Genomic DNA, 27964 nt, shown 5'->3' on the forward strand with positions numbered 1-27964 from the left:
AAAGAACATGGCACAACAGCAAACCTGTCAAGAGACGGCCGCACACCAAAACTCATGGACCAGGCAAGGAGGGCATTAATCAGAGAGGCAGCACAGAGACCTAAGGTAACCCTGGAGGAGCTGCAGAGTTCCACAGCAGAGACTGGAGTATCTGTACATAGGACGACAATAAGCTGTATGCTCCATTGAGTTGGGCTTTATGGCAGAGTGGCCAGAAGAAAGCCATTACTTTCAGCAAAAAAAAAATGGCATGTTTTGAGTTTGCGAAAAGGCACGTGGGAGACTCCCAAAATGTATGGAGGAAGGTGCCCTGGTCTGATGAGACTAAAATTGAACTTTTTGGCTATCAAAGAAAACGCTATGTCTGAAGCAAACCCAACACATCACATCACCCAAAGAACACCATTCCCACAGTGAAACATGGAGGTGGCAGCATCATGCTGTGGGGATGTTTTTCATCAGTCGGGACTACGAAACTGGTCGGTGCTAAATTCAGGGATATTCTTGAGCAAAACCTGTACCACTCTGTGTGTTATTTGAGGCTAGGATGGAGGTTCACCTTCCAGCAGGACAATGACCCCAAACACACTGCTAAAGCAACACTTGAGTGGTTTAAGGGGAAACATGTAAATGTGTTGGAATGGCCTAGTCAAAGCCCAGACCTCATCCAATAGAAAATCTGTGGCCAGACTTTAAAATTGCTGTTCACAAGCGCAAACCATCCAACTTGAAGGAGCTAGAGCAGTTTTGCAAGGAGGAATGGGCAAAAATCCAAGTGGTAAGATGTGACAAGCTCATAGAGACTTATCCAAAGCGGCTTGGAGCTGTGATAGCTGCAAAAAGGTGTCTCTAAAAAGTATTGACTTTACGGGGGTGAATGGGAAGGCTTTGAATGTTTGCTTCACAATAATAATAAAAAAGAAATCTTCAAAGTTGTGACCATGGTCTGCAAATTAAATGATGCACATCCTCAAACAATCCATGTTAATTCCAGGTTGTGAGGCAACAAAACACAAACAATGCCAAGGGGGTGAATATTTTGCAAGGCACTGTATATGTGTTTCTTGTTTTTATTTATTTATTTAAAGCCAAAAGCCAGAAAAAGCATCTAAGCACAAAGTTATACGTGAGTGGATTAATGCTGGGCTCACACCTAAATCGCATGTGGCTCACAGCAGGGGTCCGGTGTGTCCCTGTTCTCCATTTCAGGGACAAATTTTTGCCTGAATTTGGACCTGAAACAGAGCCAAAGACACACAAGAACCCTCTGTAATCCACTCCGCAGCCACCACTGAGATGTGTAAACCGGCTCCATCCCAGATAACAAGGATAACTTGCCACACATTTTCTGGCAGTGTTGATTTGTAAGTCTTGCAACTTTCTGCACATTTCCACTGGCAAGTTGTACACTTACAGAGCACTTGAAGCACAAGTTCTAGGTTATTGTGCTTCAAGTAGTTCTAGGCATGGTAATTCTCTAGTAAGAGCAAAGTTGCAGTTGTGAGCAAGAGTTGTGAGCAAGAGCTCTGCAAGCGATAGTGACCCTTGTGGTGTTATGACTATTGCACAACATAACTGAATCACAACTTGCAGCAGACTTGCAGAATGTTTGCAAAGAAAGTCATGCAATGTGGACTTGCTGCAATTATGCAAAAAACTTGTTAAGCCTGGCAAATCTAGCAATAGCTTAGCAATTAATTTTCAAACTTGCAGCTCAATTGCTTGCTATCTGGGATTGAGAGCCGGCACGCTCTCCTGTCATGCAAATTAAATGCGGGAAAACATTAGTGTGAACCCAGCCTTACTTTGGGATCTTTTTTTTTTTTTTTTTTAATACTGCTGAGCCAGTGCTGATCTTTATACAACCATATAAAAATGCACAGCCAGGTTGGGGACCTTACTTTTAACTACTGAAGTTAAATTCTAAATCTGGTCATTTAATTTTGTTTGTTTCAGATATAGTGGAGACGAGTTACATTTCTTTCTGTGACCCCATAGGAGAGATTTTCACTTGCTTCCTGTCAGTATGAAAAATAAATAAAAATGTCCCACGATGTCCATTCATCTTCTCATGCGACTAACCGAAAAGAAAAAAAAATTCTGCAACAGCTCCGCCTCCATGGGAGGCTCGCCGAGTGATGCTTCTTCTCATGACAGCTTTTATATAGCTGAGGGCGGGGTCACACAGTGATGTAAATGGGTGACCCCTGGCTTCCTCTGATGTCACGTGGCATGCTGGCTGTGTAATAAGAAAGCAATACTGCAGTTTGTTGTGATAACAAAATGAGCCCAGTCATGCCCATAATGAAGCTAATTTGCACCGCTACTTCATTCCCCCACTTCTACTACTGAGGAATGTGAAATACCTATTAGAACATAGTCCCTGAACAGCGGTAAACATCTGCAATCTATGACGAGTGTGCTGTTTCATTCTTCCTCGACTGAATAATTTGATATTGTGTTCTATGGCAATAGTGTAGCACCAACAATGAATGTATTGTTGAATAATTCAATTAAAAAAATTGTTTATATTTTTGATTGCTGGTGATGCTATGGTACCAAGCAACATCACAGATGTGAGCACACATTTTGCCTATATAAATAAAGTCTTATACCCCTTTCACACTGGAGCGTATTGCAGGCGCTATAGCGTTAAAATAGCAGCGTTTTTCCACCAACGCTATGGGTCGCTCAGTGTGAAAGGGGTCTTAAAGTAGTATTAAATGCTCCAGTTTCAAATAATATTTGAATGTTGTTCTTGTAAAAGTTTTCTTTAAATGTTTTTACTATCTTTATAAATCAACCCCTTTCTGTTCATCAGGTGCAGCACTCTCTGCAATTTCTGAGTAAGGAGTGCTTACAAAAGTGTGCTTGCATGTGTTGGTTTGCGTGTAATGTAGGGATGTAGGCTTCTCTGTCTTTTGGCTAAGATCAAGTGTAGTATCTGTTCTTATCAGTTGTCAGAGGAGCGCTAAAGCACCTCCTACATGGGGAGGGTGAATGCAATCCAATGACGTCATTGCACCTGGAAGGATGGTTTCAGCAGGGACTACGCCGAGCTGCTCGATAGATACTGGGGGCCGGCCAATGGTTGCGTCTGAGCCATCTGGAAGGGTGCTCCTTGTGAGGATGGGTGGCTGCACTTGGTCTGGTCTTTTTGCCGAGTTCTAGTCCGGCCTTCTGGCTGGCTGGTGTAAGTGCTGTCCCTGTCAGAGATTTGGTAGGAGGAGCTGGTACTGCCCTGGGAAAATCCACCGGGTTGATGGGGGGTCTGGAAGGGCTAGTATTGGTGGAGGCTGCTAACCTGTGTGGCAGTTCTCCCTAAGAAAACCTTGAAGGGCTCCCTATCTGGCAAGGGGGGGAAGGGCTGCACTGGCCAGTCGGGGGGTTGGATATGGAACATGAAAAGCCTATGGTGCATGTGCCCCTGGAGTGGCAGTCCAGGGGTACCGGAAAAGTCACTGTGAGTGAGAGTCACTTTGATTTGACTGGTACCACGGTCACTGCACCAATACACACTTTTTTTTAGCACCTGCCTCCTAGGCCGGGCCATTTGGCTAGGACCGGAGGAATTTTTTATTCCTGGCCGGAGGGGCCTGGTCATTGTACAACACAATGACCACTTCTTTCACTCTCCTCTCCACTATCCATTTCCCCCACTTTATTTAATCTATTAGCCTATGTTTGTCACGTTTTTGTCTTTTTTTGTTTGTGCACGTTATTTGTTCACTGTGTGATTAGTAGGGTGCCGGTCCTCAGGCCAGCCCTGAACGTCTTGGGAGTGGGTGGACATGGCCTTCTGGCTTAGTCCGCCTGCTCTCATGGGGTTTCCCTTCGGGGGGGCCCCACCTAGTACTGGGAGGGTTCTGTTTCGGCAGACCCTCCAAGGAAGTTGGGTCCGTGTCGGCTTTGGTTGCTTGGACCACAGTACCTCAGTCCCAGTCTGGAGCCTAACGCCCCGGGGGATCAGGGTTTGTGTCATTTTTCACAGGAGGACCACTTGACGTTGCACCCGTCTGCACGTTTTTGTGACCACTCTTTATGTGTGTGCACATTTTTTCTGCACCGGGTGAAGTTTTTGGGTGTGTTACACACGCCATAGGCTTTTAGAAAAAAAAAATACACACTGTCAGACTAAATTCCGACTGTCCAAAACGCGGTGACGTAAAACACTACAACGAGCCAAGAAAAATTAAGTTCAATGATTCTGAGCATGCGTGAATTTTTTCTCCGACAGAATTCCACACAGATGATTGGAATTTCCCATCAGATTTTTTTCCATCGGAGGCATTTAAAACATGTTCTATTTTTTTACTCTGATGGAAAAAAGTCCGATGGGGCCCCCACAAACGATCAGAATTTCTGATGAAACAAGTCCATCAGACTTTACAGGCTTTACTCTCTCTAGTTGTCAGATGACAGTTGTCACTGAGAATAAAAGTGAGGGTAAATCCAAAATTTTAAATTGCCACCAGACAGTTGCGTCACTAGGGTTGGTGTCACCCGGTGCGGTAAAACATGGTGTCACCCCCCCCTCTGTCTAGGCTGCCCAGCACCAAGCAGGCAGCGCACGGGCACCCCAAACCAGCCCCTGTAAATGATAGTATAGGGCAGTATAATGGCAGGTTAGGGTAGCATAGAGTGGTATAGTGGCAGGTTGGTGTAGTGGGGTGGTATAGAACAGGTTAAGGTGGTATAGGGCATGTTGGGGTGATATAGGGTAGTTTGGGGTTGCATAGGGCAAGTTAGGGTTGCATAGGGCAGGTTGGGGTGGTATAGGGCAAGTTAGGGTGGCACAGGGCAGGTTGGGGTGGTATAGTGCAAGTTAGGGTGGCATAGGGCAAGTTGGGATGGCATGGGAAAGGTTGGGGTGGTACAGGGCAAGTTAGGGTGGCATTGGGCAGGTTGGGGTGGTACAGGGCAAGTTAGGGTGGCACAGGGCAAGTTGGGGTGGCATGGGAAAGTTTTGGGTGGTACAGGGCAGGCTGGGTGGTACAGGGCAGGCTGTGGTGGCACAGGGCAGGCTGGGGTGGTATAGGGCTGTTTGGGGTGGCACAGGGCAGGCTGGGGTGGCACAGGGCAGGCTGGGGTGGTACAGGGTAGGCTGGAGTGGTACAGGGCAGGCTGGGATTGCACAGGGCCGGCTGGGTGGTACAGAGTAGGCTGGCATTGAACAAGGCAGGCTGGGTGTTACAGGGCAGGCTGGGTGGCACAGGGCAGGCTGGGATTGCATAGGGCAGGCTGGGTGGTACAGGGTAGGCTGGCATTGCACAGGGCAGGCTGGGTGGTACAGGGTAGGCTGGGGTGGTACAGTGCATCTTGGAACTCTATGTAGTGACACTGCAGAGTAACTTACTTACATAGCATGCATGCAGATGAAGACCTGGGCTTGTGGGCGGGGCTGCTGTGTCCTCACTAGGGATGAGCTTCGAGTTAGAGTCAAACTCATGTTCGACTCGAACATTGCCTGTTCGGCGAACAACGAACAATTAGGGATGTTCGCGGCAAATTCGAAAAGTCGCTGAACACCCTGTTAAAGTCTATGGGAGAAATCTAAAGTGTTAATTTTAAAGGCTAATATGCAATTTATTGTCCTAAAAAGTGTTTGGGGACGTGGGTCCTGTCCCAGGAAACATGTATCAATGCAAAAAAAAGTTTTAAAAACTACCGTTTTTTCAGCAGTGAATTTAATAATGCTAAAAGTGTAATATTACTTTAAATTTCGTACCTGGGGGGTGTAAAGTCAGCATGTGAAAAAGCGCATGTTTCCCGTACATAGAACTGTCCCTGCACAAAGTGTCATTTCTGAAAGAAAAAAAGGCATTTAAAACTGCCTTTGCGGTTCTAATGAATTGTCGGCTCTGGCAATTCAGAGATGATTCATTCATAAAAAATAAAAATAAAAAAGCTGGGGGTCCCCCCAAATTCCATTAACAGGCCCTTCAGGTCTGATATGGATATTAAGGGAAACCCCGCCGTCAATTAAAAAAAAAAATGACGTGGGGTTCCCCCCAAATATTCATACCAGACCCTTCATGTCTGGTGTGGATTTTAAGGGGAACTCCACCCCAAATTTGAAAAAAAATGGCGTGGAGTTCCCCCAAAAATCCACACCAGACCCTTATCCGAGCATGTTAACCTGGCCAGCCGCAGAAAAGAGGGGGGGACATAGTGCGCCCCCCTTCTCCTGAACCGCACCAGGCCACATGCCCTCAACATGGGGAGGATGTCCCCATGTTGATGGGGACAAGGGCCTCATCCCCACAACCCTTGTCCGGTGGTTGTGGGGGTCTGCGGGCGGGGGGCTTATCAGAATCTGGAAGACCCCTTTAACAAAGGGGACCCCGGGACCCCCTGATCCTGGTCCCCCTATGTGAATTGGTAATGGGGTACACTGTACCTCTACCATTTCACAAAGGAAGTGTAAATAGTTAAAAAAAAACACACAGACATTGTAGAAAAAAATCCTTCATTAATAAAAAAAAAATCCAGCGATGTGAATCCACTCTCGGCCCGGCCCCCCGCTCCAACGTTGTCTTCTATCCAGCGACGGATGATCTCTCCAGCGACTGGGTGATCAGCGGTCCGGTCCAGCGATGAGAAGATCCATCCGTCCAGAGCGCAGCAGGCGAGCTCCTCTCTCTGCTGGACACAGCCCAGCGGAATGACGCGCTGGAGCTGTGACATTTCTTATATAGGGGAAGCGGCCACCCGTCACGTGACCCCGCCCCCTCTGACGCACCCTCGTACGTCACTGGGAAAGACCCGGCCAGGTTAACGTGCTCGGATAAGGGTCTGGTGTGGATTTTTGGGGGAATTCCACGTCAGTTTTTAAAACTTTTTTTGCATTGATACATGTTTCCTGGGACAGGACCCAGGTCCCCAAACACTTTTTAGGACAATAACTTGCATATTAGCCTTTAAAATTAACACTTTAGATTTCAAATGTTCGAGTCCCATAGACTTTAACAGGGTTCTAAAGTTCACACGAACATTTTGTGTGTTCGCAAGTTCTGATGCGAACCGAACAGGGGGGTGTTCGGCTCATCCTTAGTCCTCACCTTTAGTTGCTTGAGCTGCAGCATCATCGATGGTGAAGGAGTCTGTGGGAGGAGAAGAGGAGGCAGCCACACCCACAGCTCCGCCCACCAACTCCGGCTCATACGGGGATAGCCTGACTGAGGAATGTTACAGGCAGCCTCCCCGCATGGCTAGATGCCGTGCTCGCACCGCTTCAGTCAATACAGGACGGTGTTTAGCGGCGTGGCGGCCCCGGTGTCACCCCTCTGGCGGGTGTCACCTGCTGGGCATGTCAGCTAAAAAAATAAAAAAAAACGGGATGGTGTCACCCCTCTAGCGGGTGTCACCCGGGTGCGGACCGCACCCCCCGAGCAACGCCTCTGCCACCAGAACAAGAATAACAGGGAAATGTTTACATGGGGACACTTGTTGCTGTGAAAGCTGTCAAAGAGAGGGTATTTCCTTCTTATTGGAAAGATATCCTTTCACTTCCTAGAGTTGACAGAACACTAAGTGAAGCAAAATTTCCCTAATAGAACAAACATGGCAAAAAAAATATTAAACGTTTTCACTTTAGGTTTACTTTAAAGACAATATTTTCATATACAAAGCCTTGCCTTTACTGTTTTTTTTTTAACCTGAATTGTAGATATTGTGGTTTCCTGTCTATATTTATCCATTTGACATTATTTGTATTGCCATTATATTGGAGGCAATTAGAAGAAATAATGAGGGAGATGAGGGAGGGAAGCTCCAGCACACATCATATGATTGATAGCCTCAGTTGTGCATGTTTCCCTATGAATTTGTGTAGAGGGGTTGTGTACCTTCCCTCCACTCAAATCTCAGATTACACTCAGCTCTCTCTTCTCTCTGAGCTGTGCTATGTATGACATCAGATCCCTGCCCCTGCTTCTGGAAGCTCAGAAAACCTGTATTTTAAAGGGATGTACAAAAGAGATGGCTGCAGATAAGCAGGTACAACATATGTATTAGGATTTGTTTCATCCCTGTATATCACCTGGGGCTAGTCACTTAACTGCTTATATGTAAGGCTTTACAACCACTTTAATAAAATAGTTATAAAACAGTGTGCATTTTTTATTTTACTTTTCATTTCTTGTGAATAAGTAGGGGTACTATGTACTCATTACTCATTCACATAAGAGGGAGTGATATCTGGGAGCACTCATACTGTTATAGGGAGCTTCCAAATTCCAATATGCCCACCGATGGCAGATTCAAACAATCACTGGGCCAGGGATGTAGGGAAGAGGCCCTTGTCCGCATCCACGTGGAGACAAGCTGCTTTGCCATTGGGGGGGGGGGGTTCCCCCTTAGGCTTGGTATTGTTTAGAAGGAGGTACATGCTTGTCTCCTCCTTTCTTGATCTACCAGGCTATATTCTAGGATAAGTGTCTAGTATGGATTTTTTATACATTTTTTGGTGATGGGGGACAGTGATTTTTGCTCTTGTCTTTTGCATGTGGTTCCCCTTCAAATTCATACTGAGCCCTTTTCCCTTTTTTTTTTTTTTTTTGCATGGAGTCCCCCTTGACATCCACACCAGTCCCCTTTCAAGGATATGAAATTTATTTTTAGGGAGAATCCCCCACCATTTTGTTTGTAGAGGTCCCCCACTAACATCTGGGATAGTTTGTTTACAAACAGAAGTAAAGCGTTCAAAGCTGTCATTTGCTGGCAATTTAAATAGTGTTAGACTTTTTCTTTGAAAATTGAATTTTGCTATTAGTAAGTTGTATACATAGTACAGATGTTCCACTTCAAAAGGTAGGTTAAGAGCACCTCCCAGACTCTTAAAACATTATCGCTGCTCCCAGCCAGACTGTATTTGAAAAAATTCATTGCTTTGGTACATTGCACAGCCCTTTGTTTCACAATTCCTTGGCTAGTAGACTAGAAATTATACTGTTTTTTTTTTCACATTCAATTCTCATTGTCTGCAATTAGGTTCAGATTCAACACTCAAATTTTTGTAATGTGCAAACCCACCTAGAATGGCCCAATCAAAGTCCAGACCTAAATCCAATTAAGAATATGTGGCACGACTGCTGTTCACAGACACTCTCCATCCAATCTGACAGAGATTGAGATCTTTTGCAAAGAAGAATGGGTAAAATAATGTCACTCTCTAATAGCTAGATTCACAGAGAGTTACGGCGACGTATCAGTAGATACGCCGTCGTAACTCTGAATCTACGCCGTCGTAAATTTAAGCGTATTCTGGAAACCAGATACGCTTAAATTAGGCTAAGATACGAGCGGCGTAAGTCTCCTACGCTGTCGTATCTTAGGGTGTATATTTACGCTGTCCGCTAGGTGGCGCTTCCGTTGTTTGCAGTGTCGAATATGCAAATGAGCAAGATACGCCGATTCACGAACGTACGTGCGCCCATCGCAATTAGTTACGCCGTTTACATTAGAGATACGCCGGCGTAAAGATAAAACTGCTCCCTAGGTGGTGCAGCCCATGCAAGGTATGGACGTCGGAACAGGCCTATCTTTTTACATCGTTTGCGTAAGTTGTACGCGAATCGGGCTGGACGTAATTTACGTTCACGTCGAAACGGCGTACTTTGGAGCAATGCACACTGGGATATGTCCACGGACGACGCATGCGCCGTTCGTTAAAAACGTCAATCACGTCGGGTCACCAACATAAAACACGCCCCCCTGTTCCACATTTGAATTAGGTGCGCTTAGGCCGGCCCATTTACGTTACGCCGCCGTAACTTAGGAGGCAAGTGCTTTGTGAATACAGCACTTGCCTCTCTGACTTACGGCGGCGTAGCGTATATGCGATGCGCTACGCCACCTCAAAAGTAAGCCGCCCTACCTGAATCCAGCTATCAATGTGCAGAGCTAGTAGAGACAACTTAAAAAAAAAACTTGCAGCTGTAATTGCAGCGAAAGGTGTTTCGACAAAGCATTGACTCGGGGGGGGGGTGGAATACAAATGTAAGCTACACTTTTCACGGGTCGACCTGTTCGGATCGGCACAGAATGCGATCCGCGGAGTGCACCGCCGCCGCGTCCTTAGAAAAGGCCGCGGCTTCGGCCTAGCTCCGGAGCGGTCGGCCATCTTGGTACGCGCTGAGGTCATCACCCCTCCCTCTGCTCGTGGATCACCAATACCATTTAACATTGTTCAAGAAAACTGGAAAACAATATTATAATTAAACACCAGAGGGCGCCAACTGGCTTTCCAAAAATATAACATTGGCGTCTACGGGTATTTATACTACCAGATACAAATCCTTTTCATTTTTCCACTCCTTCCCAATGTTCCCCCCCTTTAAAGTGTAGTGTACAAAATGACAAAAATGTCACACAAAAAACAATTAGTCTGCTGTCAGGTAGTTTCTGATCAAGTGTTCCTCCGATTCCAAAGGTAAGTAAATGTGTGAAGGGGAAAAATGTATCCGCAAAATAGATTCTGCTGAATCATTTTCATGTTTAATGCTGACCCGAAAATGATCCGATCCGTGACTCCTGATCCGAGGATCGATCCGATCCGTGAGTTTTTTGATCCGTCGCACCCCTACTTTTCACATATTTATTTGAAAACCATTTATCATTTTCCTACCACTTCGCAGTTATGTGCCACTTTATTTGGTCTAGCACATAAAATCCCAATAAAATAAATGTATGTTTTTGGTTGTAACATGACAACATTTGTAGGTATGGTGCAGTATATGATTCACTCCGATTCCTCCTACAAATGTTTGCTTTGTGATGTTATCATTTTCTGGTTGTGTCTAAATTGCCACATAATTGGGGGGGGGGGTTGTACATGTAGCCTTTTCAGTTACAGAGCATAGCATAAACAGAGAAATTAAAACATGAATCACCAGTGCTAAATGTGGCACGTGCCCAGATTATATGTCAGATACATTTCTTATTTGCTATCAATTAAAAATGCTCTTAAACCAGTTCTGACTTCCAGAACCCTTTTAAAGCACTTCATATACTGTAAGTATAAGCCAATTTGCCTATATAATAAAATAACAACTGTACAATATACAAATTTAATTTTTATAATGCTTGAAGCAACTCCGATAATAGTCATTAAGGCAATGTATAGTGGATATGCATGCATTCTCTCTGTCATGCAGTAAAAATGTATTTGTATATTGTGTATATGAAGATGCGTACACACGATCGTAATTTACGATGGAAAAAGTCAGACTGACTTTTTCCATAGGAAATTCCGACCGTGTGTATGCCCCATCGGAAATTCCGATGAATTCCATCGGAATTTAAATATAGAACATGTTCTATTTTACTCCGATGGAATTCCGATGTTCTTTTGGCCGGGCAAAAGCCCGATCGTGTGTACGCGGAAAAAGAACGTAACAAAAATCTCTACAATGGGGTTGAAAAAAAAGGAACAGATATGTTTTTGCTTTTCCCTACCTAAATATGAAAAGCAAAACAAATGACTGAAGATATGCTTTATTATACAGTATATAGGAAAGGTAAAGTGGGTAGGTTTGACTACCTGGAAGGCTAGGTGCAGGTGCCCTCAATCTCGATTGGAGTACAAATGTATGGCTTGCCAACAATATATGATGAATATATAAATGCAAAAAAAAAAAAAAAGGATCTAAAAGGATAACACAAAAAAGTGTTTTTGACAGTAGCCTTTTTCTTACTCATTGCTATAATTTCATAATTTCTCAAATATAAAGATTGGGAGAATACATTAGTTAATACATAGTTTTCCAAATATAGTGGGATCTCCAATGTTCTCCCAGTAGGTGATTTGTACCACATCTTCCACTGAATAGAAGAATACTAGCCTTAAGCTGGCCATAAACTCAAACAATTAACTTCTGTTGAGCGATGTACTGACACACTCCCATCGAACTTTGGCCTTGCTGAATGCATTTAAAGTGGTGTGACATTCGTGAGGCTTCACCTAAGTGTATTGCTTGTAATTAAGTGCACTTCAGCCAGGAATACAGTTTCAGGGCCTGACCCACTTTTTATAAGTATAAATTCAAAACAAATTACCCAGTTGCCCTTGCCAGGGTTGCAGCACCTCATCAATCCAACAAAAATTATTCAGCCTCCTGGCTATCTATTTCCATCAAGCATCAGCCCCATCAGAATGCCTCTCCAAGCGTCAATATACACTCTGTTAGTGTCTTTTTCACACACTACTACCTTACAGCACCACTGTTACAATGCACGAGAGTGATCCATGCTGTCTTAATCAGCTGTTAGACTGGCCAAGGCACATGTCTGCCACACCAAGCAGACCTGAATACGCACACATGCTGCCCCCTGCAGTCGCTTGTCTCTTGGACAGAGAGCCCATACTGTCATGTAAAGTGCAGGAACACTCTGGCCCACCAGAACGGCACCATAGTTGTACTGGTCAACATCTGGCTCCAGAACAATGAGGTCCTTAAAGGTTTCCAGGGAGTCAGGACATCTCTGCTGCCCTAAACCCTGTTGCTAGGAGAGATAACACACCTTGCTTAGTAGTCACCCCTACCACATTCAACTCAACATTTGCTCTGTATGACACAGGTATTTGTCTGCATTACTAACTTTCTTTTAACCATTTTTTTCATCAATAAACATCCTACATGTAACAGAATCTTTATTTCTTTCACCAGAGTCTGCCAGCTGGGTTCATTCTCACTTTACAAGGGACAGTCTCACAGTCTCTTTAGCAGTTCCTGCATTTAACATATTGACAAAAATCTTACCCACTGCAGTAGGGTCTATCACTATCTATACTTGAGTGCATTGATCCGAGAACTGCCCTGTTAACTTCTCTGCTTGCCTGTCAACCCGCCACTTCACCTATGTGGCCATATGGTAAAATTACAGCTGGCCTCTTAGATTCTTTGGTGCCCCTTGCATGCTCAACAGGAACTTCCTTGCTGTTGCCAGGGATATACAGCAGACATATTTACCACCAAGTCACCCACCTGGCTACTCCCAACAAGCAGAGCTCTGATATATCGGTATAGGGATGCTAAACCACCTCTCCCCTGATGCTCCTTCTTCCCGGTTATATACTTTCTCCCGTTACCATGAAAAAATACATTCTTTCAGTTGGAGCCTTTATAGGCAATCTCCCTGGTACTTCAGAACTGGCTTCACAGATGTTGCTGCTATTGACATTCACCCTCCACCTTCGCTCATAGCCAGCCTATTACTCTCTCTGGACACTTAGCGCGGGCTTTGCAAGTGCAGACATAGATTTCTGCCTGGACACATTGCTCTGTGCTGCATTGAGGAACAAGTGACAGCATGCCTCCTCACCACCTTACAGGTAGCACACATGCTCCCATACCTTATTCGGGCTTCCCACACTGGTTCCTATTCCACAATGAAGCACACTTGCACCTCTCTGTACAACACCAGGTGGTTTACGCGCACCCATGTTGACTGGAGCAAAAGCACACATCTCTTGAGACAGGACATCCACTGGCTTTCTCCCAACACTAAGATCTGGCCTGTCTTCCTCTCTAGTTGGGGTTTCTGCTTCCAAATGCCTTTTACACCAGTCCACAGCAGACTTAAAAACGAGTGGTTTCTCTGGACTGGTCACCAGCAAGGCTTGCACATTTGAAGACATCTAGCCACCTTTTATTTCAGATATATCCACTTACTTTACATGCCCCATTCTTGCAGTCACTCCACTGCACAGTCCACAGCACTTGTGCTCAGTTCAAACAATGGAGTACTGTCTCTGATTTCTCTGGCAGGTACACCAAAGGCACTTTCCAAAGGCTCACTCCAACAGAGCCAGTGGCCCATTTTTATTTAAAAGGTAAGGTAAAAGTTTAAAACTGGGTTGCCCTCGCAAGGGTTTTCAGCGTCACATCAATCCAACAAAAATCATTCAGCCTCCTAGCTGTTTCTGTAAGGCCCCTTTAACACGATCGGATTGTTCAGGTCCGCCTGTCAGTTTTGACGGCGGACCTGAACGACCGCTCCATGCAGTCCTATGAAGTGTTGGATGTCAGCGGAGACATGTCCGCTGACATCTGACCCGATCCGATCGGACAGATGGCGATACGTTCATATCCGTCCATGGTGGATCGGATCGGGCGTTTTCATCAGATCTCTCCATAGTAGACAGCGGAGCTGCACAAGCCCCTCCCCGCTCAGTGAGCAGAGAGGGACTTGTCATCCGCCGGCTCAGCGGAGATCAGCGCATAGATCTCCCGCTGAGCAGGTGGGAGCAGCCGGACTCTGTAGCGACGTGTGGAAGAGGCCTTAGGCACTAGGCTCATCAGAATGCCCCTCCTCCAGGCTTGAACAGATACTCTGCTAATGTCTTGTTCACAAACACTGCTCCCTTGCAGCACCACTTGCAGCATCACAATGCACAACAGTGACGCATGCTGTCTTCATCAGCTGTCAGGGTGAACAGACCTGGACATGCACAAATGTTGCCCCTGCAGCTGTTTGTCTCATGGACAGGGAGCTCTGAACTACTGTATTTTCCTTGACTATAAAGGGTGTGCATACCTGCACACACACAACCTGTTCGTGTGTGATAAAACCTGAACACAAGGTTGGAGGCTTCTTCCCTTCCAAAGTTCCCCAAACCCTCTGGAGCCCAATGTGGGATATACAAAACTCAGAGAAAACAAAAGCCACAATTGTTGCCGCTTATAATATGCATTCTAGAGCCTTTCAATCTGCATCCTTAGAACCTTGAGGACCATTTACCTCTTTTTTACATAGTGGTAGGACCCAGCATGGTCACAGTGGTAATAAATCTATACATTAGCCCACTGAAATTACTCGCCTCAGATAAGAAAACAATGGTAAAGCAAATCCTTCCACAAAGGTTGTACCTGTACATCATGTTTAACTGCATATCTTTTCTCCTGCAGAGACCTCTAAAAAAACACAAGCAGATCAGTTTTCTCAGCTTCCAAGGCCAAGTGAAATCACACACTGCACAGTGCAGAATGCTGAGTGTAATCTGACACCTAAGTGGAAGGAATGGACACTCCTCCTCTACACAGCCCCACTGAGAAACTTGCGCATCTTCATCTCAGGGAGGCTGTCATCCACCCCCAATGCTAGAGGAGGTCAATGTTACCATGTATGGCCTGATGTTGGAGAAAACTGCCAGAAGTGACAAATGCAAATTTCAGGTGAAGAAAAGAGCAGCTAGGTATTACGCTAGGTGCTATGGATTGAGACAGCTGCACACAACAATGAAGTGAGAATATGTTTTTTGTTTTTTTTTTTCATTTGAAAGGTTTACAACCACTTTTAAGCAGAATTTCAGGCAAACATTTTCTTAAAAGCTGCTGTGTAAAAATGTTTACTCACATGACGTTTAGGATTTCTGTCCTTTCTCTACTTCTTACTATCTCTTTACTATTTATCCACCATGCTCTCCCCTTGTCCACTAACAGAATGCCTTGTATTTAGTGAATATTTTACAAAATACAAGGCCTTTTGTGAACAGACAGGGGAAGAAGAGGGCAGATATTAGTCGCAACATCAAAAGTATAGCGAACGCTATACTTTCTGGCATGAATAAAATTGTAATTCAAAAGGACATTTATCCTAAAACTGGTATTTTGTCAAGTTTTTGGGGTTGTGTTCGATATGTGCAAAGAGAGATCACACAAATACCTATAAGTATAACATTTATTAAAGATAATGACAGATACAGATAAAGAAAATATGACAACAATACTTAACTAAAGATGCAGTTTTGCCATGGAGTCCCCCCCCATAAAGGCATGGCCAGGTAATCAGACCAGACACTTGCATGTTGCATGATGCCGCTTTGGACATGAGACTAACCCTACAAGTTCTAGCTAGGATATATAGGTCTTGTGTGTAGGAGACCTACCCTCAGAGCAAAATGACCTTCTAAGAAAAATGGCAAATTCCTGAAGGAGAGGGGGCTAGCTTGTTCATATAGGAATATTAGAGGCTTTGTATTTGATATTTGTGAGGTTTATTTTTTAAAACAAACATGCCATACTTACCTCAACTGTGCAGTTAGTTTGGAACAGAGAGGCCCCGATCGTCCTCTTCTGGGGTCCCACGGCGGCTCTCGCAGCTCCTCCCCGCAAGAGCTAACCCCCTCCCGGAAGCTCTCTCCTGAGGGGGTTAGCTTGCGGGTGCGCTCCCGTGCCATACAATCCGTGTCCATAGACGCCAATTGTATGACTCGGCCCCGCCCCCAGCAGCCACATCATTGGATTTGATTGACAGCAGAGGGAGCCAATGGCTGCACTGCTATCAATCTATCCAATAAAGAGCCGGCAAGACCAGGGAAAAAAAACAATGCGGGATCGCGCCCGCGGAGATTCAGGGCTCAGGTAAGTAAAACGGGGGCTTTGGGGGCCGGTGACTGCAAGGTGTTTTTTCACCTTAATGCATAGGATGGTTTACAACCACTTTAATAATGAATATGAAATATGCAATTTCCTTATCAAGTGGCATACACCAAATGTAAGTAAAGTTTGTTTTACACAGTAGATTTTGAGAAAAGAGTTCTGCTCTATGTGAATGCACCCTATGATAATGATTAATGATTAACAAAAGAGGTGAAGCCAACCTTTAAATAGCAGACTGATGCTACTGAAGCCTTTGGGACTTCCATACAGCTTTTCGCCTACTTCAAATAATGTGCTTAGATTTGAAAAAATGTCTCAAGCTGCAGCCACTGGTGCCACTTTTTACTCACCACAGAAGTACAATGAATAGGAATTAGTTGAGATTGGTAAGAATAAAAACTTGTACTTTGATAATGAAGTGGTGAAGGGGGATTGAGTGGCATCCTGGCTCTGAATCAACGTGTCAGATTCATCATCCGGCTGTCACTGCCAAGACAAACAAGTTATCTAGTCGACAGTGTCAGGCACTTGGCAGGAATGAACTGGCCTGCTGGTACTCTGCAACAAGTTTCAAAACAACATAATGTCCTTGTCATTGCTACTAATATCCTTGCTACTGTCATTGCTCTCTCTCTCTCTGACATATTATTGATGACAGAGGTGCCACTTCCCCTGCCACATTTTAACCTAAAAAAAATTGACATATTTTTTTTAAAAAGCCAACTGCTCCCTACTACAGTTTTTTTTTTTTTTAAACTGATACCATGCATTGGAAAATGGGTGTCTTGCTGTCTGACTTATTTCCAATCACACACAGCATACCTCAAAGTGATTTATTTGTTACACGACGGCCTCGTAGAATCTGAGGATGAGAGAATTGACAGATCTTTGTAAAAATAATTTGCCATAAAAGGGACACCAAAGTAACAAAATAAACACATTTCTCTAAAATAAAGGCTGTCTAGCAAAAGTGACAGTTACAGAGGTTGGACTATAGAACAATACAACATATGTTTTTGGTCAGCTTGATTTAAAAGCTGGAGTGTCCATAGTTTAAATTTGGTGTTGACCCAGCTGAGTTGTTATTTCACCCTGGCAAATCACTAAGGGGAATATGGCAGTTATGTAGGCTGGGGAAGGAAATAAACATTTGGGGATGCCTTCTAAAAAAAGCTTTTTTGCCTATGTCCGGAAGAAAGTATAGCTGCAAAGAGATCCAGTTGTTGCCTTTCAGTTTCCTATACCAGTAGGGGAAACTTAAGCTGAAGATGAGCTCTGCTTAGTTAATTGCCAGTCTTGGCTTAAAGGTCCATAACCAGCCTGCGAGAGGGGTTGAATATACTTAAGGTAGCTGTCCATCTGGCCTACCAAATATACATTAGCCTGAGGGCAAATATACTACTAGATACAACTGAGCTGAGTGATGTTTTTTTGGCTGCTGTTTTTAGGTATCCTCTACATCCAACCCTCTTTCCCCTGTAGAACAAAGCCAATAAAATAGCAAAAAGAAGATTGACGGAGTGAGGCCGGGTTCACACCTATGCGAATTGGTTGCGGCTTAAACCACATCCAATTCGCATAACATTATAAAATACATTGATTTCAATGATGCTGGTTCACATATGTGCGATGCATTCGCACTGCGCATTGCCGGAAAAACGTGTGCGTTTTCTAGGCATTGCGGTGCGGCTCAGGTGCAAATTCAGGCCCATTATCTTCTATGGGCATGCATCTAATTCGCAGATGTGTTCATTTATTTTCAGGATTTCTTTCATTCAGCTCAATACACTTCTAAAACGGAGCTGATCTGCTGAACAGTTCTCTTATCTCTCTACAGAGATAACAGAGCTGAAATTCGCACCGCACAAGTGTGAATCCGGCCTGAAAGTCTGTCTGCTGCCTTTGGTCAATCTATGACTGTCTGGGTGCAGCTACAGGCCAAATTACCAATAGACAGACTAGAGGAGCCTGTGAAATCTAGCAATTCCTTCAGGGTAATTGTCACACTGTAAAGCCAGCCATACATGAATCGAAATTCAGCCGGTTCAACAGGGACTGACCAAATTTCAATCCATGTATGGGCACCCTGTTTGTACACAAGTCAATTGATGGATCGACTTGTGTATAAACATCCTGATGGGTTTTTCCAAAATGATTGGTGCCGCAGGCTAAAAGCCAGCCAGCAACAATAATCGTTTTTTAGACATGTGCACTGCCAGAAAATGTATTCACATTTGTTTTTTAGCTTTTTTCAGAAATTCGGAAATTTGGAAATTCGAAGATTCGGAATTTCGCAAATTCAAAAATCGGAAATTTGAAAATTTAGAATGAAAAAATTCGAAATTCAAAAATCGGAAATTCGAAAATTTAGAATTTGAAAATTTGAAATTTAAAAATCGGAAATAAAAAAAATGGAATTTAGAAAATTCAGAATTCGAAAATTATCGAAAATTTTCGAATTTCTGAAATTCCAAATCTTCGAATTTCCGAATTCCGTATTTTCGAATTCGTATTACAGAAATTTAGAATTTTCGAATTTGCGATTCTCGAAGTTTTCGATTTTCTAAATTTTCGAATTTCCGAAATTCAAAGTGTGATGATAGTGTTGTTTAGTTGGGGGAAAAGCAAGGACATTTGCATTTAGCAAAGTGACATTGGCATTTACATTGGTGTTAAGGGGGGGGGGGGGGGGCATTGATGATCATTAGTGGGTTACTTACCAAACAACCCTCTGTATCCTCTGCCGCAGTTTAACTGTTCCTGTCTCTTACATCTTTGCAGCTACTGTTGGGCAGTTCCATTGTAACAGTACAGCCATAGTTCCAGATTTGGATGCTGAAACAATTGTTCTGGCACTGAGCTCGAGGACATATGTTAAATCCGATAGACCCTGGGATTTTGTTGAAATCACAGTGCAGTCCTGTGAAATCTGTGATGGTTTGGGTGTATGCTAAACCAGCATCAATGTCAGTCATGTCTAAAGTCCATCACTATCCAAACTGCCTAAAAAAAACTAATAACTACATCTGAGTTTGATTAGTGCACCAAATTGTACATACAGGGCCAGATTCACGTAGATCAGCGGATCTATAGATCCGCTCGATCTACGTGATTTAAGATCCGCTCCCGCAAGTTTGAGAGGCAAGTGGCTAATTCACAAAACACTTACCTCCAAACTTGCGGAGGCGGATCCTAAATCCCCCGGCGGAATTCAAATTCCGCGGCTAGGGGTAGTGTACTATTTAAATCAGGCGCGTTCCCGCGCCGATTTAAAAGCGCATGCGCCGTCCGGGGAATTTCCCGGCGTGCATTGCTCCCACTGACGTCGCTAGGACGTCAGTGGTTTCGACGCTTACGTAAACGACATCAATCCGTATTCTAGAACGACTTACGCAAACGACGTTAAAAAATTCAAATTCGACGCGGGAACGCCGGCTATACTTAACATTGGCTGCGCCTGATAAAAGCAGGGGTAAGTATACGACGGGTACGCCGCTACGGAAACGTCGTAAGAAGACTGCGTCGGGTCCGCGTACGTTCGTGAATTTGCGTATCTCGCTGATTTACATATTATTCAAGGTAAATCAGCGGGAACGCCCCCGGCGCCATTTTTAAATTGAAAAAAAGATCCGACAGTGTAACACAGTTACACCTGTCAGATCTTAGCCCTATCTATGCGTATCTGATTCTATGAATCAGGCGCATAGATAGGACCAGTGTAAGTCAGAGATACGATGGTGTATCTGTAGATACACCGTCGTATCTCTTTGTGAATCTGGCCCATCATGTGTAAATGCATTTTAGGGCTCCTTATGTTAAAAAGTGACACTGACTGCAAAAGGATATATGAAATGCAAAGATTTCCTTTTAATACTTACTTATACAGCATATGGACATATCGACATACCAGTTTTATGGCACCTGATTTTACTTTTGTTCATACAGGATACATTTTATTAGCATTTTGGCACATATAAAAAGCAGTATGGAGTTTCCGCAATGAACAATTCCCAAAGGTAAGACAACAGTAATGCTTTTCTTGAAAGACTATTTTCTCATTCATGCTTACTTTAGTGCCTACTATAACTAAGTTAATTGCTAATACCTATAGACTTGGTAGGTCACAGATTTTACTATGTTTTTTTACAATTTTACTATGCTTGTTTACAATTTTTTTCAACCATTATTGAAAGTATATGTGAACTCTCACCTGTTGAGATAATCCATTCAGTTTAAAATAGAAATGCAAGGCACACATTATATTATATACATGTTTGAGCCCAGGTTCACACTGGGTACAATTTGCTTCGATTTGAGATGCGATTTCACATGTGAAATCGCATCTCAAATTGGTGGCATTTGCCGGCAATGACACCGTCCTAATCGGTGCGATGTCGCATCTGCGGCGCTGCACCGATTTCAAAAAGTAGTTCCTGTACTACTTTTTGTGATTTCGGGCTGTGATTTACATTGACATCTGTGCAGAAACCTGTACAGATGTCTCTTAAATCGCGGCCGAAATCAGGACTGCCAGCGGGAGTGAAATCGTGCGAGTTTAGCTGAACTCGCACGGCTTTACTCCCGCAGCCCAGTGTGAACCAGGGCAAAAAATGTTTTTTTCTGTTTTTAGAAGAAGTGGGGTTGGAGTCCACAGGAGGAGGGGGTGTTAGTAAAATGCCAAGAGGCATAAAAACAGCAGTACACTGATCTTCCCAGCAAACAGCTGTGGAGGGAGGCATGTCAGCACAAGTCTGACCATTGGAGGACAGGCAGGCTGTGCTCCAAGCACAGCCAGAAAACTCCCCATAGTGGGATGTGCTTTCAAGCAAGAAAATAGATATGGATAGGATGCTCTGGCAAGAAGACCTTCTAATGGTCCGGAAACTTCAAAGGACAGTCTGGATGTGGACAGGGAATCCATGGGCAAACAGTCTGTAATGCACTTCAGCAGCACTCCATAAGAGAGAAGTAGGCTCTAACAAAATGTAAATCAAAGAAGGCACTTCGAAGTGCAGTATGACAAAGATTTAACGTAAAACTGATTAAAATAAAAAAAAGATTTAATGTAGGAAACTGGTTAAAAACACTTACAGAAGATATAAGAAAAGTAAGCTCATCAATCCCAATTCAGAGCCAGCTTGAAATGCAAGCGGCCGAAAGTGACGTTAGGGGGGCAGCATGCGGAAAAGCTCCTTTTTCAAAACCATAGACCGGAGAGCTGTATTATATAGAGGCATGGGCGGGATGGAGGTGGCAAGATGATTATCAGAAATTAACATAAACAATCTAAACAATATTAAATATCAGTACAGTAAAGGGATAAATAGCACAGAAATAACAGTAAATGATACTGAAATTATGAGACTGATTATAAGAAACAAATGTAATTTAAAAATCATTGCCATTCATGGGACTACAGATATCAGCATGACTACAAAAAAAAAATGGCTGTGTGTTTTTAATAAGGGACGGAAACATAAGTCATGACACATTGGTTCTTATGTTGACCATAAGTAATAGTACGTACAGGGGCGGACTGACCCGAGAGCCCCATGCCACTAGGAGGCCCCATCAGGGTTGCCAGTCTCAGTAAAACCAGGGACAGTATGTAAAAATCTGCGTTTTTAAAAAAGATCCCAATATTATAGCTGCCCCGCCTCTCCAGTACCTTTTCAGTGTGTGTGTATTCTGTGTGTATGTATACTGTGTGTGTATATTGTGTATGTATACTGTATGTGTGTGTGTGTATACTGTGTGGCCCCATAATCTATTACCTGGGGGCCCCAAAATCTCCTATTGTCCGGGGGCCCCATGAGTTGTCAGTCCGCCCCTGAGTACGTAGCAAAAAGGCTTTTAAATGCAGGAACAAAATAACTCTATAATATTATAATAACACTGTAATGACATGAAAAAAGAAAGATGATACGATAATAATGAACAATTGGATCATTGTCAAGGATTGGAAATAGTATGGGAAAGGGAGAGAGGGGGAGCCACAAATCTGGTGAAATATGTATACATATCTATAATGGGAGGCTCTAAGCAACATGGTAAATATACAACATAGTCAGTTTGACATAGGAAAACATTGGGACTGGCTAGATTACTGGGTTTTTCACAGAGGAAGCAATGTAAATAGGATACTTTTTAACACAAATACATGATATAACAGACACACATCATGAATAAGAAAAGTTGGGGCAACAAACACTTTAAATAGTAAATCAGAAAATACTTATGCTACATATTGTAAAACATTTGTTGATCTTCCAAAGCTTAACTGCTTCCAATTAAAATTTCACCTTGTTTATGATAATGTGATGAACCAAATGTTACTGAATGATTTGTAGGTCAGAGAAATATAAAGTAAAGCTTAATGTTTGTTAAATACTCTTTCCTTATATACCTAGCAAGGTGTAGCCCTCACCCCTGTAGGGGGGGGGGCACTGATAATATGCCCATATGCCCAGATCTCCCTTGATAGTACAGAGGCTGCCTGCCCTCTGATGTGGCCCGCGACCTCCCCTCTGGAATGGCGGGTTGGCAAGCCCAGATCACAGGTTGCCGACCCGCCATACCATACCACAGCATCAGTGTTGTGAATGAAGCTGGTGGTAGAGGAAGAAAGCGGCTGCGGAGCAGAGCCCCATAAGCCGATGCTTCCTCTACAGCGCTGGCTTTTAATGCCACGGGTGGAGTCTATGGCAAAGTTCAGCTAACCCGCAGGATAGACACAAGTGCCCTACACTGCACCCATGGTGTGGGTAAACCGCAGCACATCAGTCTGAAAGCAGTCTTAGGCCCTTTTCACACGATCAGCCTGACCAAATGGGACCCTCAATTCACCTCTATAGATCGAAAGATGTCCGTTTAAGCCCGTCTACCTCCAATCCGAAAAACAGAAGGGAATTCGTCCTCTTCCATCTGGGCAGATCAGAGGGCCTATAGAGTAGCCGTGACCTGTCATCTGTCCGCTCCGCTCATTGTGGCCCGCGACCGGTTACCAAGTTGCTTAAGTGGCCCTTGATCTTCAAAAGGTTTGGCACCCCTGGTCTAAGGGATGTCTTTTTGATGATTTTATTCGCAGAAACTCAAAAGGAGGGGATTTAAGGGTTTAGGATATTCCAAAATTATAGCAGAAATCAAAAGTAGGACAAAGGTCTTACAAAGTCAGCCTTGACTGGAGGTGATAGGGATCAGACAGCAATTCTAGGTCTCTGTAAGAGCATCCAGTAACCTCGGGCACTCTATTCTCTCTAGCATATGCACACCTGAAAGTCCAAGACCAGGTTTTACTCACAATGTCCTAATACAGCTGTCTGCCACCCAGCTTCCACGTGACACTCTTCAGTGAGGGACACAAAGAACCTTCTCCAGACTAGATTCCAAGACGATGCTCTCCAGTAACAATTATTTTAGTGTAAGTTCTCCAGGCCCTGAAGCCAACACCTTCGAAAATCCAAACTGGAGCCCTGAGTGAGGGAGTGAGTAACTTGTATAGCACTACAGATGCAAACTAAATCGCCTCAAAGCGCTTTTTGCATCCAGTGCCGTCCTGTGTCTTCAGACAAGGTGGGTCTTAAGGTTTTTTCTGAAGGCCCAATGAAGGCTCAGGGATGGGGTGATTGATTCCCAGTTTTTTTCCCCCGTTACCCCGTTACCAGTCTGGCTGCTGTGTTCTGAACAACTTGTAGATGCAAAATTTGGTATTTGAGAAGTCTGAGGTAGAGGGAGTTTGCGTAGTTGAGTCGGGAATTGATGATTGTTCCAACTACTACTGCTGTATCCTCTTCCAGGATGAAGGGGATGAGTCTACACAGCAGGCGGAGAAGGTAGTGAGATCCGATGACTACTGATCCAATTTGTGCATCCATAGTCATGTCTGAGTCAAAGATGACTCCGAGGCTTTTGACTTTGGTGCTTGGGGTTATGATTTGCCCAAGGATGGTGGGTGGTGTGCATGTTGTCCTAGAGTTTTTCTTTCGGTTTGCATGGAGAAAGAGAAGTTCTGTTTTGGATCCATTAAGTTTCAGGGAGCTCTCCGTCATCCAATTATCGATCAATAAGAGGCAATTTTCTAGTGCGTGGTATTGGTCCTTTTTGTTGGTAATGTGAAGGTAAAGTTGAGTGTCATCAGCGTAGGAGTGATAGAACAGGTCCTGTTTGCTGATGATTTTGAGGAGTGGGTGGAGGAAGATGTTGAAGAGCATGGGCAATAGGGGTGATCCTTGAGGGACTACGCATGTAATTGTACATGCTTCCGAAGTGAAAGCTCCTAGTTTCACTGTCTGGGATCAATTCTCTAGGAAGGATGCGAACCAGGGTAAATCAGAGTCTGCGACTTTGGCTACTTCTGTGAGACGAGTGAGTTTTGTGGTCTATTGTGTCGAAAGCTGCGCTGAGATTCAGCAGCACCAGGAGACATGATTCTCCATCATCTGCTGCTTCGAGGGCGTCATCCCATATTTTGAGGAGTGCACTTCCTGTCCCGTGGCCTGGGCGGAAACCAGATTGTAGTGGGTCCAGGAGTTTTTAGGTGTCCAAATGCAGTTATAGCTGTTGTATTACTGCTTTCTCAATGATCTTGGAGATGGTGTTAAGGCTTATTGGTCTGCAGTAGTTTGGGTCTTTGGGGTCGAGGTTGGGTTTCTTTAGGAGGGGTTTGATTATGCCTTGCTTGAGGGAGATCGAAACAATACCTTCTTTAAATGATTGATTTATGAGGTGTTTTATGATGGGTGCCAAGATGTCGGTACATTCTTTGAGAAGTTTTGTAGAAATAATGTAATTTGTCAGCTCTTGACATACACTAGCTGCCTCACAAAGGCAACAGCCCCAAGAGAACTGGAACACTCCCCAGAGAGAAAAAACTCTACCCAGGCCTCCCAAACATTTATCACTTTCACCTCTTTCAGACATCTTCTAAGTGTTCTTCCCAGGCATTGGCTGAGAGCAGATAAATATTCATAATTTCAGTGGTCCTACACTATTCTCTGCAAGCTACTTCTAGAGACAGGCAAGTGTAATCAACCACTGAATCTAGAGAAATCTAACTAGACCTAGCAACGGATCACTACTCCACTGAGCACAGCAGAACCAAGAAAAAAAACTAAATTTAGCCTAATTAGGGCTGACACTACAAAGGATTTTAGCAGACTCTTACTTGTTCCTACTATATGAAAACTGACACTTGTTTTTCATGTGTGCTAAGAGGGATGGTCTGCTGCTATAATCAAATGATCAATCTCTGTATTATACAACTGGAAACAAGAAATTCAGTGAGACAATCTCTTGCCAGGAAATTACATTTTTGGGAAAATTCTGTATACATTGTTCAGAACACCCCTAGATGATATAGCTACAAGGAAGTGACATTTGAATTTTTTGACAGGTTTAGAAAATCATAGCTGGTTGCAGATAATAATTGAATATTATAACTAAGCAAGTGGACAAATTCACAGATGAAATACATACAGATACAGTATATGGGGAAGGTTTTACAGGCAAAGAATTTGTAACTGTGCAGCCTTTCTGCCCCACCACACAGCACAGCTAAAACCTCAGGCCCAGATTCACAAACGAGATACGACGGCGTATCTCCTGATACGCCGTTGTATCTCTGAGTTGCGCCGTCGTATCTATGCGCCTGATTCTTAGAATCAGTTACGCACAGATTTCCCTTAGATCCGACCGGCGTAAGTCTCTTACGCCGTCAGATCGTAACTGCATATTTACGCTGGCCGCTAGGGGCGTGTACGCTGATTTACGCTTTGAAATATGTAAATTAGCTAGATACGCGAATTCACAAACGTACGCCCGGCCGACGCAGTTCAGATACGCCGTTTACGTTAGGCTTTTCCCGGCGTAAAGTTACCCCTGCTATATGAGGCGTACCAATGTTTAAGTATGGCCGTCATTTTCCGCAACGAAATTTGAAAATTTGACGTCGTTTGCGGATGTCGTCCTTGAAAGGGGATGGACGTAATTTACGTTCACGTCGAAACCAATACGTCCTTGCGGCGTATTTGAAGCAATGCACACTGGGATATGTCCACGGATGGCGCATGCGCCATTCGTGAAAAACGTCAATCACGTCGGGTCACATAACATTAACATAAAACACGCCCCCTGTCCCACATTTGAATTAGGCGGGCTTACTCTGGCCGATTTACGCTACGCCGCCGCAACTTACGGAGCAAGTGCTTTGAGAGTACAGCACTTGCCCGTCTAAGTTGCGGAGGCGTAACGTAAATCGGATACGTTACGCCCGCGCAAAGATACGCGGATCTACGAGAATCTGGCCCTCAGTCTCCACAATTTGTTCAAATCACTGTTCAAAACATATCTTCAGTCTGCTGATTAAAGGGGTTGCAAAGGTAAAAAAAAAAAATTCCTAAATAGCTTCCTTTACCTTAGTGCAGTCCTCCTTCACTTACCTCATCCTTCCATTTTGTTTTTAAATGTCCTTATTTCTTCTGAGAAATCCTCACTTCCTGTTCTTCTGTCTGTAACTTCACACAGTAATGCAAGGCTTTCTTCCTGGTGTGGAGTGTTGTACTCGCCCCCTCCCTTGGACTACGGGAGAGTCAGGATGCCCACTAACACACAGCTCCTTTCTCTATCTGCAAGAGCCGCTGATTAGTTTGGGATCGGCGTATTAAGTTACCCTCTTGGCTTGGTCTAGGGGTGATACTTGTGAGTGTGGATAAAGAGCAAGTGTCCAGACATCAATAAGTTTTAGAAAGGTTGATGAGCGAGGAGAGAACTTTAGTATCAGGCCTTGGATATGAAGGAGAGCAAGCCTGCTCTCGGCAACAATTTAGCTCAGTTCGTCGCCACCCCAAATCAGGGTGGGTAAACTGCCCCTGGACAGGTGATTATCACAGGCCTGGCAGCCGGAGCGCCACTTGCAAATCACTGGGAGGAACAGACCTCTGCCACCGGCCTGACTCAGGGCCTCTGCCACAGGCTTAGTAATTTGAGGTATAAAGATCAGATTGAGTAAATCCTCCCAGTCAGTTCAGACAGTGTCACCAACTGACAGCTTAATCATACCTGTCATGCAGTGTGGTGACTGGATCCTCGATGGTTCGTTCAGGCCTCCTGGACAACCTCTATCTTTAGGTTCTCCCCGAGCCGACACCCATCGTATACAGCTCTCAGCCTAGGATCCTCTCAGCAGAAGGTTGGGACCCAGCAAGTCGCTGGGGCCCCTCTCAATGTTAGGGTGAGGCTCCGCATGATGCGCAACCTCGGTGAAATAGGCTACGGTGGCGGTACCCATGGATGCGCGCACCCTGGAGGTGGATGCCGCACCTGGAACTCGGGCCCCGCACAGAACAGAATAACTAATGGGGTTGCCACAGATATACCCCCTCCCAGCATGCCCAACGAGGGAACCACACCTCTGATTGGCTGCTGGGGGAAAGGTGGGTCTGTCAGAGCCCCTCTAGCGCCAACTGTCACTCAGGGGTGGTAACGCACCCCTGGAGCGCAGACTGACCTACAGGACAGTTCTGAAATGACAACAGCCTAAATTTCCATAAATTGTGAATGGGAGTAAACTAACCCTCCCATTCCCC

At 44.3% G+C, this 27964-nt stretch overlaps 1 pseudogene; it reads left to right on the forward strand.

The window, feature by feature from the left end:
* Positions 1–2905: 2905 nt before the first annotated feature.
* LOC120942241 lies at positions 2906–3012 on the forward strand (annotated as a pseudogene).
* Positions 3013–27964: the final 24952 nt, after the last annotated feature.

Source organism: Rana temporaria, chromosome 5, assembly GCF_905171775.1.
Source record: "Rana temporaria chromosome 5, aRanTem1.1, whole genome shotgun sequence".
NCBI classification, from domain to species: domain Eukaryota; kingdom Metazoa; phylum Chordata; class Amphibia; order Anura; family Ranidae; genus Rana; species Rana temporaria.